The following is a 12,253-nucleotide window of genomic DNA, read 5'->3' as shown; positions in this document are numbered from 1 at the left end:
GACTTGCAGTTGGTCACTACTCTGAAGTCTATGTAAAGATTATCATAAAAAAAAAAATCGAGTTATTGAAACATTTTAGAGTTCAACATATCAAGACTTCTTAATCATGGAGTAAGAAAGAGAACGGGAAGGAGATGAAGAGTAATTACAAATTTAATCAGACACTAAGGGTCGAGGTCAATTCGGGGTGACTTGGGGAAAGCCAAATACGCTTTGAGAATAGATAGGAGGCATCATAATCTCTGAGTTATTGCCCACTTAAATTTTGAGGCTTAATTGAACCTAACTCGTATCACAGAAACGATGAAAACCATCTTAAGTTATTTACCTGCTTACAACCTGTCTCTTTATGTCATAATACAGCTAAACACGGATCTATGTAACAGTCACATACTTAGTATGATTCCTGTTCGGATCTTTTCTAAAACGTAGCAGTCCCTATTCAGATTGAAATTTGATCCCTTATACTTAAATTGTTTAAAGTTTTCTTTTTCTGTAGTTGTATTTGTTTATAACGGGTTACTTGGACTTGAACGTGTCATTTAGTTCTTAAAGGAAAGTTTTATAACTTAATTGGAAAACTGTTAAACTTATAAGGTTAAATTTTGTAAATATATAGGCGATGTTGTTGAACAGGCGAAGTTGTGGATAACTTCGCCTAGGCGAAGTTATCCGTAACTTCGCCTGTATAACTTTGCCCCTATATAAGGATTTTCAAGAGTCAAACAGTTCATTATTCTAAATATCAGCGAACTTATATCATCCGTTTTCTCAGCGAACTTAACTTGATTTTCATCCGATTATCCTTTTTCCGATTTCAGTTAGTATTCAAGGTGTGTTTGGATTATATATCTTTTTCTCGATGTTCGATGTTGTTAATCCTAGGTTGTTTCGACACCCGGTTAACGACCTCGGATGTTCGAAACCTATACCCGATTTCAAAACTTGTTTTACGTGTTCATGTACAACCTGGTCGTTTAGTTATCATTAATATCATGTGTTTGAGCCTCCTCAATCGTCAAAGTTAATCGAAACACCGGTTTTCCGGATTTCGATTAACCTTACTGTCGCCGTTTCAGATTCAGGCGAAGTTAAGGTTTAGGCGAAGTTATCCGTAACTTCGCCTGGAGCTTAAATTCGCCTGAGGCGAAGTTATCCGTAACTTCGCCTGATGCTCAACTTCGCCTGAAACTTAAATTCGCCTGAGGCGATGTTGTGGTGAGGCGAACTTAAAGATGAAGCGAAGTTGTTCCCAACTACGCCCCAACTTTAACTTCGCCTGGATCCTTTTAACTTAACAATTATTAGACGAACTTAAAGTTGAAGCGAAGTTGTTCTCAACTTCGCCCCAACTTTAACTTCGCCTGTACAGTTTTTATCACAACTTCGCTCATGGTAACAAGCGAACTTGTGTTATGTCTTAATGTTTATCTAACTTGGTTCGTTTGTTGCAGAGATGTCTGCTGTTGCCGGTGCTGGAGGTGCTGGAGGAGATGACGGTGATAACCAGAGGCAATTCTTTCCGGGTCACAACATGTTCATCACCTTAGACCCGGAAATGAGCGGTGTTGAAGACTACCGTGAGATCATTTCTTTCCTCATACGCTCGAGGATATTTCACGCAATCACGACGACTCTGCCGATATCCTTACCCAATATCGAGGATTTCTGGCAGACGGTGGAGTATGATTGTCGTGTTGAGCCCCCGGTTATGAGAGCAACAGTCAATAATCAAGAAGTTCAGTTCTCGTCTGAACAAATTCGGGTGGCGTTACGCTTTGGAGAGGAGACTCGGGACGACCCGACTGACTTTGTGGCTCCGTTTCGTGATGGAGCGTTTCTGCGAATGGGCTATTCTGGTCCATTGGGCGATACCCAGAGACGGAAGGGGTTCCTGCTCGATCAGTGGCGCTTCCTCATGCACGTTATGATAGTATGCATGTCTGGGAGGATGGCGGGCACTGACGGTATGGGTGCGACCATGCAGTCCGCAATGACTGCACTGACCTATAACAAACGTTATAGCTTCAGTCAGATGGTCTTTTACAAGATTGATAGACAGAGGAGGGCGATGGCTCGTGAGCGGTTCATAATGTATCCAAGATTCATCCAGATGATCTTGAACTATGTGGCTCCAGCTTTGCCTCAACGATGCCCGATAAGATACGTGGAAAGTGTGAGCAAACGTATCTTTGCTCAATGCCGTACTTCGAGTGCGAGGAGCAAGCCTGAACTTCGTCCAAGGCATACTCCACTCTTCGGGTACTTGATAAACCCGGGGTATGTGCCAGCTCGGGGGGACGAGTTCAGAGACCCTCAACCACAACAGGCAGGAGCAACTCGAGATGTACCTACTGTGCCTGTTGTATCGGCTGAGGAGGATGTTGACCTTGATGTTGCATTTGGCGGCCAAGGTTTCTTTGACATGGATCGTTTTGATCCACATGAAGAAGTGCAGGTCTCTGCTGCACAGGTAAGGGAAGTGATTGTGACTAGAGCAGCTACGACGGTGGCTGACTCCGATCTTGACGAGGTTATGGATGAGGCGAGAAGGATGATGGTGAGACGAGAGAGAACGTTAGGGAAGAGAAAGAGGACGGTGGATGATAGTGAGTCAGAGGAAGAAGAGGAGGACATACACAAGTTGATCAGACGTTCGAGACGTGAAAGGACAGGTGCTGGTATGGGAGCTGGAGAGACTTCACGTGTTATACGTTTTGCTCCATCCGCACTGTCAGGTATGTCAATTGTTCCTACTTCTGTACAGGTTACAAGCGCTGCAGATGTTCCTGTGGTGGCTACATCAGCTGTTGGCATCCCATCCACTACACTACAGACGACGACTGCGGAGATTGTGTCGTTACCACCTCCAACGCTTACTTCTTCAGAGGTGGTGGCACAATTTGTAGAGTCGACAGTCGTCGCAACTGCAGGGTTGTCGGTCACGATACCACCTGCGATTACGTCCACAACTGCTTCTGAAGTCCCAGTTGCATTCGAAATCCCTGCTGAGTATACTCCAGATACATCTAATATGAGATTTGATTTTGATGCAACCATCTCAGACTCGGAGAGATTAGCTGCACTTGAGCGGGTCGTGGCTGAGCAATCGAGGATAAACTTTATCCAGACCCAGGCTATTCAACGCCTTGTAGCAGAGAATCAACTACAGTCGTCCCTCCTGGTTGAACATGGGCGTATTATAGATGCTATGAAGGAGTTCTTGGCATCTCAGGGGGAGACAGGCTGTAGAGGCGACGAGTTACGGACGAAGAAGAGAAATGACAGAGACGATGATCCCAATGCACCGAAAGGTGCAGGTGGTGAGTTGCCAAGAACTACTCAAGCTCTTGGGACTTCCACAGCTCAGGGGGAGTTTGCAGGTGCAGTTGGTGGTGATGAGGTGGTGATGGTTGATGATGAAGATGATGTGATTGATGCGTTGAGAGAGTTAGATGATGATATGCTAGATGATGATGTGTTTGATGATGATGTGCTGCCGGGTGAGGATATTGAGAAGATTGGCGCACAGATTGTGATTGAAGATGGGATAGAAGAGGGGGAGATAGTAGAAGAAGACGTTGAACACGAGATCCCAGATGTTGAGAAAGCCGACATGGGTACTGAGATGGATGAGACTGAGTGGGAGGAGCAGCCTAGGTGGAAGGAAGGCTGTGCTCATTGGTTTATTAAGACCAAGAAGCCTGCTGTTCCAGCCATGTTCAAGAAGAGTTATAACATCAAAGGCTATGCTGAGTCGAAGAAGGGAATTATCTGTTGGATATATGATGAACAGATAAAGTTGTTTGTGGTGAAGCGTTATGATGGTATTCAATACTTCAAAAGAACCCTGAGATCTCTCAATACGTTGCCGGAATGTGAGGTGAAGGATTTGGCCAGGTTGGGCCTGATAAATAGAAGTGACGACAACATGGCAAGAGTGATTGGGAAGATCGTGTGGAAAGAAAGCATAAAAGAGAAGAAGTTTGAATTATTAAAGCCACAGAAGGGAAAGCTCGTGGAGGATACAGAAAGAATGAGAGCAGATGGCAAGCCATGGATGGTGATGAAGTACAAACCGATCCGATGCATCAAGGAGGTTCCAATGAAGACTATGCCTCAAGATGTGTTGAAGAATCTAAAATGGTGGTACGTTGATTGCCAGACTGCTGAAGCCGTGATGGAAGACGAAGACGAACAAGAAGTGCTGAGGGTGTATGATCCGATGCATCTTGTTAACTTATCGAAAGCTGATCTGCAAGTGTTGAATGAAAAGAAGATATTCTATATTCCTACTTGGAAGGATGAAGCAAGGAAATATCAGCGAGTAGTCACGGTATGTGTTAGAGAAGGAGTGCATGCGTGAAGATACAGGATTACAAGACAAGAGCTTAAAGATCAAGATATGAAGCTACTGCCAAGGGGGAGTCTGTTGGTGCATGAATGTCAGTAGTTCATAGTCTAGTGTCTGTAATCGAGTCTGTATTGTTATTTATGTTTTTGTTTAAAGCGAAGTTGTCAACAAGTTCGCCTAGGCGAACTTGTTGAACAAGCGAAGTTATGGACAACTTCGCCTGAACATGTCAGGCGAAGTTGTCGTGTATTTATATTAGATGTTACGGCTTGGTTTAGGTTGATTAGTAGAGTTGTTCAGTGAATCAGTTATCGTTTTGTTTGTTCGGTAACGTGAGTCTGTAATAGTGATATCGTATCACGTGTTCGGTTATCAATATAACGTGTTCGTTTATCGTATCGTGTTTGTTTGATTTGCTTTCTACACTCGTAACGATCTACGCAGGGATTCCGCACCTGAGTAGACCGCGATATCTCGTGCGATCCGTCCAGGGAACCTACAAGCCTGAAACTCAAATGATGTGGTGAACGGTACGTTTCTAGTTAACAAGCATCATGCATCGATATTGTTTGATTCGGGAGCCGATAGGAGTTTCATTTCCTTTGATTTTGAGTACATACTTGATGTGCCCCATAGTAAATTGTCTAAGCCATTCACGGTATAGATAGCTAATGGTAGTTCGATCGTTATTGACTCCGTTTTCCGTAATTACACGCTCACCCTTAATGGGCAAAAGATCTCGATTGATCTTATTCCGATGCAAATGGGTAGCTTCGACATCATCGTTGGTATGGATTGGCTTTCTCTACACCGTGCCGAAATTCTATGTTTCCAGAAGATTATTCGTATCCCTATCGAAGGTGGCGTAATTCTAAACGTCGCCGGAGAAAGACCATTCTCAAAGCTAAACCTCATGTTGTGCCTTAAAGCCCAACTTTATTTGCGCAAGAAGTATGTCGCTTTCTTAGCCCATGTCACCACAAAGGCCCATGAAGAAAAGAAACTTTCCGACATCCCAATTATTCGCGATTTCCCCGAAGTCTTTCCCGAAGACATTTTTGGACTCCCTCCCATACGTCAACTGGAGTTCCGTATTGATCTTGTACCTGGAGCAAACCCCATAGCCAAAGCACCGTACCGTCTTGCACCCTCCGAGATTCAAAAACTCTCTAATCAAATCCAAGAACTCACGGACAAGGGTTTCATTCGCCCGAGTTCGTCTCCATGGGGCACAACCATTTTGTTTGTCTAGAAGAAGGACGGTACTCTTCGTATGTCTATCGATTACCGTGAGCTCAATAAGTTTACTACCAAGAATGGTTATCCCCTTCCGCGCATCGATGATCTATTCGATCAACTTCAAGGATTCGCTTGTTTCTCCAAGATTGATCTCCGTTCGGGTTATCACCAACTTCGTGTCCACGAGGATGACATACCCAAGACCGCTTTCCGTACTCGTTATGGGCACTTTGAATTTCGAGTTATGCCTTTTGGGTTGACTAATGCTCCTGCTGTTTTCATGGATCTTATGAATCGCGTTTGTAAACCCTACCTCGACAAGTTCATGATTGTTTTCATCGATGACATCTTGATATATTCTAAATCCGAGGACGAACACAAAGATCATTTGCATGCCATTCTTGATTTGTTGCGAAAGGAACAATTTATGCTAAATTATCCAAATGCGAATTATGGCTAAAGAAAGTTCAATTCTTGGGCCACATCGCCAACGACAAGGGTATTCACGTTGACCCCACGAATATCAAAGCCGTTAAAAATTGGAAAACCCCGTCCTCTCTAACGGAGGTTCGATCATTTCTTGGTTAAGCGGGATATTATTGCCATTTCATCCGCAAATTTTCGAAGATTGCTTCACCCCTTACCGCACTAACCCACAAGGGGAAAGTTTATGAATGGGGTCCCGAACAAGAAAAAGCGTTTCAAACCCTAAAGGACATGCTTTGCAATGCTCCTATCCTTGCTCTTCCCGAGGGCAACGATGATTTTGTTGTGTTTTGCGATGCTTCTATCCAAGGTCTCGGTTGTGTTCTTATGCAACGAGACAAGGTTATTGCGTACGCTTCGCGTCAACTCAAGGTTCACGAGAAAAATTATACGACGCACGATCTCGAACTTGGTGCGGTCTTGTTTGCCTTGAAAATTTGGAGAGACTATCTTTATGGCACGAAATGTGTGGTCTTCACCGATCATATGAATTTGCAACACATATTCGACCAAAAGGATCTCAATATGAGACAAAGACGATGAAGCGATTACGATTGCGAGATTCGCTACCACCCCGAGAAAGCAAATGTCATGGCTGATGCTCTTGGTCGTAAGAGTCATATTAAATCCGTCTTGCTCAATTGTGTCACCATGCAATCCGACCTTCAATACCGCATCTTCGATGCTCAACATGTCTCCGTCATTGAAGGAAGTTTATACGACGAGATGTCGTGTGGCGCCGAACTTCAACTTGAATCCAAACATAACGGTTTACTTTATTATTTGAACCATTTATGGGTTCCCGATCGTGACGGTCTTCGCGCGTTCATCCTTGATGAAGCTCATAAGTCACGATACTCTATTCATCCCATGCGGATAAGATGTATGCCGATCTTCGTCCCATGTTTTGGTGGCCGGGAATGAACAAAGATATCACGGTATCTGTATCTAAATGCCTCACTTGTTCTAAGATCAAAGCCGAGCATCAAAAGCCGTTTTGTTTGTTTGAGCAACCATCGATCCCCGTTTGGAAATGGGAGGACATAGCTATGGATTTTGTCACCAAACTCCCCACTACTCAAAGCCGTAATGATATTATTTAGGTAATTATTGATCAGTTGACCAAGTAGGCTCATTTCATACCCATTCGAGAAAAGTTCTCCATGAGTCAACTAGCTCAACTCTATGTCAGGAACATCATTTATAGCCATGAGACACCGTTGACCATTATCTCCGATCGTGATGGTCGGTTTACCTCTCACTTTCGGAATTCGTTGCAAACCGCCTTGGGTACCCGTATTGATCTAAGCACCACTTATCATCCGCAAATCGATGATTAATCCGAGCGAACAATTGAAACGCTCAAAGATATGCTCCGCTCTTGTGTGCTAGACTTTGGTGGAAATTGGGATACTCACTTACCACTTGTAGAGTTTTCCTGCAATACTAGTTTTCACACTAGTAGTGGCATGGCACCCTTCGAAGCTCTCTATGGTCGAAAATGTCATTCCCCGAATTTTTGGAATGAGATTGGTGATTCGCAAATCACCGGTCCCGAGCTTGTTCAAGAAACTTCCGACCGGATTGCTTTTATTCGTCAAAATCTTCTTGCCGCTCGTAGCCGTCAAAAGAGCTATAATGATAAGTGTCGTAAACCCCTCGAGTTTAATGTTGGTGATCGAGTTCTCCTCAAAGTATCTCCTTGGAAAGGAGTAGTTCGATTTGGTAGAAAAAACAAGTTATCTCCTCGTTTTGTTGGCCTGTTTGAAATCATTGAAAGGGTTGGTTGAGTTACTTATCAACTCGATCTCCCCGAAGAGCTCTCCAATGTTCATCTGACTTTTCATGTTTCCAATCTCAAGAAGTGCTTTGCAGAGGGGAACCTCCACATACCCCTCGACGAAGTACAAGTTGATGAATCTATGCGCGCAATCGAGAAACCTGTTGAAATCATGGATCGTATGGACAAAGAAACTAAGCGTAGCCGGATTCCGCTTGTCAAAGTTCGTTGGGAATCCAAGTGTAGCCTAGAGTTCACTTGGGAATGAGAAGACCAAATGGAAGCCAAGTACCCGCACCTCTTCGTTACGGCTTAATCTCTAATTTCGGGACGAAATTTCTAAAAGTAGAGAATGCTGTAACATTTCGTGTTTTCCATTTCATGTTTTGTACCCGACCCGGTTCGTAGTCTGTTGGTACATGATGTCAGTAATTCAGTATATAGTGTCTGTAATCGAGTTAGTTGGTTTAGTATTTTGTAATAAGTGAAGTTAGCTCACAAGTTCGCTTATATAGGCGAACTTGTAGAGTAAGCGAAGTTAGGGACAACTTCGCCTAAACATGCTAGGCGAAGTTGTCGTGTTTATATAATCTGTTAGGTTACGGCAGAAAGAATCAGTATTGATCGAGTTGTAACGAGTTGTCCAGTGTTGGTGATTGATATCACGTGTTTCCAGTTGCAATACAACGTGTCTTTGTTTATTGTAACGTGTGTTTAATCGTGTTAACTCGTATCGCCTTCTACGCTCATAACGTCTTACGTAGGGATTCCACACCTACGTAGAACGAGATATTCCGTGTAGATCCGGCTGGGAACCTACAATTGGTATCAAAGCTTTTGCTCGTGATTGTGTGGTTCGGGATTATCACGCGGGTGTAGAAATCGTTCCGTTCGACTATTCGCGGGACGAGTTTACCGAGTTTTTGTGTCCTACTCACCTCCCACCATAAAAAACAACCCATAACACCTTCGCATACCTCGCAAATTCCAGAAATCAAACCTGCAAAATCATCGTGTTCATCAGGCGAAGTTGCCGCTACTGTTTGTAGGGTTTAGGCGAAGATATAAGGTTAAGCGAAGTTATCCACAACTTCGCCTTCCACACAAGTTCGCTTATCTCAAGGGAAGTTACCCACAACTTCGCCTAACCTCACAAGTTCGCTTAACTTAAGCGAAGTTATCCACAACTTCGCCAAATCAGGCGAATTTAGAAAAGAGAGCGAAGTTACGAATTCAAGCGAAGTTCAGACTTAAGTGAAGTTAACTTCAACTTCGCCTACAGTACTGTTAAGAATAAAATTTTTATTTTTCGGGTTTCTTTGTGTTTCATGAAAGATGACTTCTATAAACATTACGGAACTAGTGAAGATGGAAGTGGAAGCGGGTTCAGCTACTAAGGCACCGAAGATGCTTAAGGGAACCGATTTCGTGGCGTGGAAGGATCGGTTTGAACAATATGTCAAATACCAAGATGCTAAGATGTGGGTATGCATTCAAGATGGATACATTCCACCAACCGCTGAGTATGAGGGTCGTGATCAGATTAAGAAATACAACAAGATGGAAGAAGAAGAAAAGAAAATGTATGAGGCTGAAAGCAAAGCTCATGCAGCGATAACAATGGCTCTTCCACAAGAGATTCTTCACACCTTCAGGAAGTATAAAACTGCTAGAGAACTTTGGGAAGTGCTTGAAAACCGATTTGAGGGTAATGTGGGGATTCGTGCATCAAAGATTAAATTACTTAAAACCCAATTCTCGGTGTTCAAGTATTTGAAGAATGAATCACTTGATGATATCATCACGAGATATTATCATCTGATGACCGAACTCAGCAATTATTCCATTGCTTACAAAGAAGATGAGATCGTTGAAAAGCTTCTTGATGCTCTCCCACCGAAATGGGAGATGTACACTGTCTTGATGAGAGAAGACAAAGAGTTTGCCGACTATGACTTGGAAACAGCAGTTAACAAACTAAGAACTTTTGAACTTAACATGGTTCGAAAAGAGACACCAACTGATCAGGTTCAAGATCCAGGAATGTATGGTGCAAAAGTTAACTCAAGTTCAAGTTCGAAGTCTGAATCACCTGCTTACTACTCTAAGGGAGACTCGGGCGCTAACTCAACACATGAAGGTCATGTATCTCTCAACATGAATGGTGATGTGTGTTTTGTAGCTGGTGGATCAAATGCTTCTAAACCTCAAGCAACCAAGGGTAGTTTTTCCTCAAGTGTTCCTAACAACAACTACTCTAAGATGCCCATGAGTGTTAAATCTGCTGAACAGCAGTTTGCTCTCTATGCATCTTTCATTGCTTCGTATGAAAATTACATTCAAGGTAAGATTGTTGATCCTGCAACTTTGGACGAAGACTATGATCAGATCGATGCTGATGATCCGGAAGAGATGGATCTGCAGTGGCAGATGGCGATGATTGTGAGAAGAGTTAAGAGGTTTATGAAGAAGACATGTAGAAAGTTTGTTGGTGAAAGACCAGGTTTTGACAAGTCAAAGGTGCGATGTTATAACTGTCAACAAAATGGACACTTTGCGAAAGAGTGCACAAATGAACATGTAGAACGCAGTCAAAATAGGTCTACACAACAGAGTGGGAGTGGTAATGAGAATAGAGCCATGATATCCAGACAGAATGGGGAATACAACTGGAATCTGCATGTTGAAGAAGTATTCGAACAGGCCAATTTAGTGACCATCGAAACTGCAGGAAGTGAGAAAGTGACTGGCGAAAATGAAGCTTACATGGCAGAAGTGACAGACCAGCTCTCCGAGGTAAGTACTAAACTCCCTTGTACGAAATGTGAAAATCTGTCTGAACAATTGACAACTATAACTGATCAGTTTGTTAGTTTGGATGCTCAATTTAAAACACTAAAAGAAGATCATCATTTCACTAAAGCTAGAGAAAACAGTTATAAGGTAAAAATAAAAGCTAGTGAGAAAGATATTAGAAGTCTTAAAGTAAATCTAGCTGAAAAAATTCAAGTAATTGATCTTAGCTATGAATTGTTAGAAGAGAAAACCAAACTAATAGCTGAAAGGGATAAACAGATAGCTGATCACCAGGTGAAAGTGGTGGAACTAAACAGGAAACTTGAGCAATTTAGAAATTCCTCCGCTATACTTGATCACCTCGTTAGTGATCAAGGTTCCCCAGTTAAAAGAGGTGGAATTGGATATCATGAAGTTCCACCACCTTACAATCATAACTATACTTATGATCCTAGTAATCAGAAATCTGTTGATGTTGATTTTGGTCAGACAGTGCCGGTTAAGGTTACAATTAAAGAACCAGAAGTTAGTAAAGGCGAAACAAGTAAGCCTGTTTCGAGTGTTAAGATTTATGTTCCTAGTCCTGTCTCATCAAACTCGGACAAGTCATCCAAGTCGAGTGAGACAAAAGAAGAGGCAGTGTTACCAAAAAGTGGAGAGAAACATAAATCAAATGAAAAGAATTCTCCACTAAACCCGTATGTCCCACCATATGTGAGACAAACGGGCAGTAATACAGCCTCAATATCTAAAACAACTATTGAAAAGAAAGTTGAACACATGATTTGTTTCAGATGCAATCAATTAGGACACCTAATTGCTGATTGCCCTCTGAAGCAGAGATTCAGAGGTATGAGGCCTTCAAAAACTGAGAACAGAACTAACAGTAAGTACAATAATGGTAAGAATGAAAACTCATCAAAGTTCAGAAATTGGACTAATCCAGGTTTTCTAAGAAATCGATCTCAGTTTTTCCCTGTTAATAACCAAATCGTGAGTAATAATTCATTTAATTCACTAAGGTTTGGATGGCCTCATAGTCAATCTACAAGAAGGTATCCTTTTAGGACTTACAGAAATTATTCTGATACTAACTTTGGACAGCCAAAGTACGGGATGCATTTTAACAGATTTAATCGACCCAAGACCAATAGGTCTTGGGTCCCCAGATTTTAATCCTCTGCTTTAATCGTGCAGGAACAGTTGAACAGGGCTGCAAACAATCTATGGGTTGTGGATAGCGGCTGTTCCCGGCACATGACGGGTAACAAGAATTTGTTACACGAATGGAAACCTGTTCAGGGAGGAAGAGTGAGTTTTGCTGGAGAGAGCGGTGGAAGGATTACTGGAATTGGGACGGTGACTAATAGAAAAATGACGTTAGAGGAAGTGAATTTCGTTGAAGAACTGAAGCATAATCTGCTGAGTGTTTCGCAGATCTGTGACAAAGATTACACCATGCACTTTACCAAGAATGAAGCGATCGTGCTGTATCCTGGTTTCAAGATACCAGAGGAATGGATTGTAATGAAGGCTCCAAGGGAAAAGAATACGTATGTTATGGACATGAGGCAGATTAGTTACTGAGAATCGGAAGT

The sequence above is a fragment of the Bidens hawaiensis genome, unplaced genomic scaffold, assembly GCF_021521415.1.
Source record: "Bidens hawaiensis isolate Kalapana, Puna unplaced genomic scaffold, B.hawaiensis_p1.1 tig00002438_1, whole genome shotgun sequence".
Classification (NCBI taxonomy): Eukaryota; Viridiplantae; Streptophyta; class Magnoliopsida; order Asterales; family Asteraceae; genus Bidens; species Bidens hawaiensis.
This window is presented reverse-complemented; position numbering follows the sequence as displayed.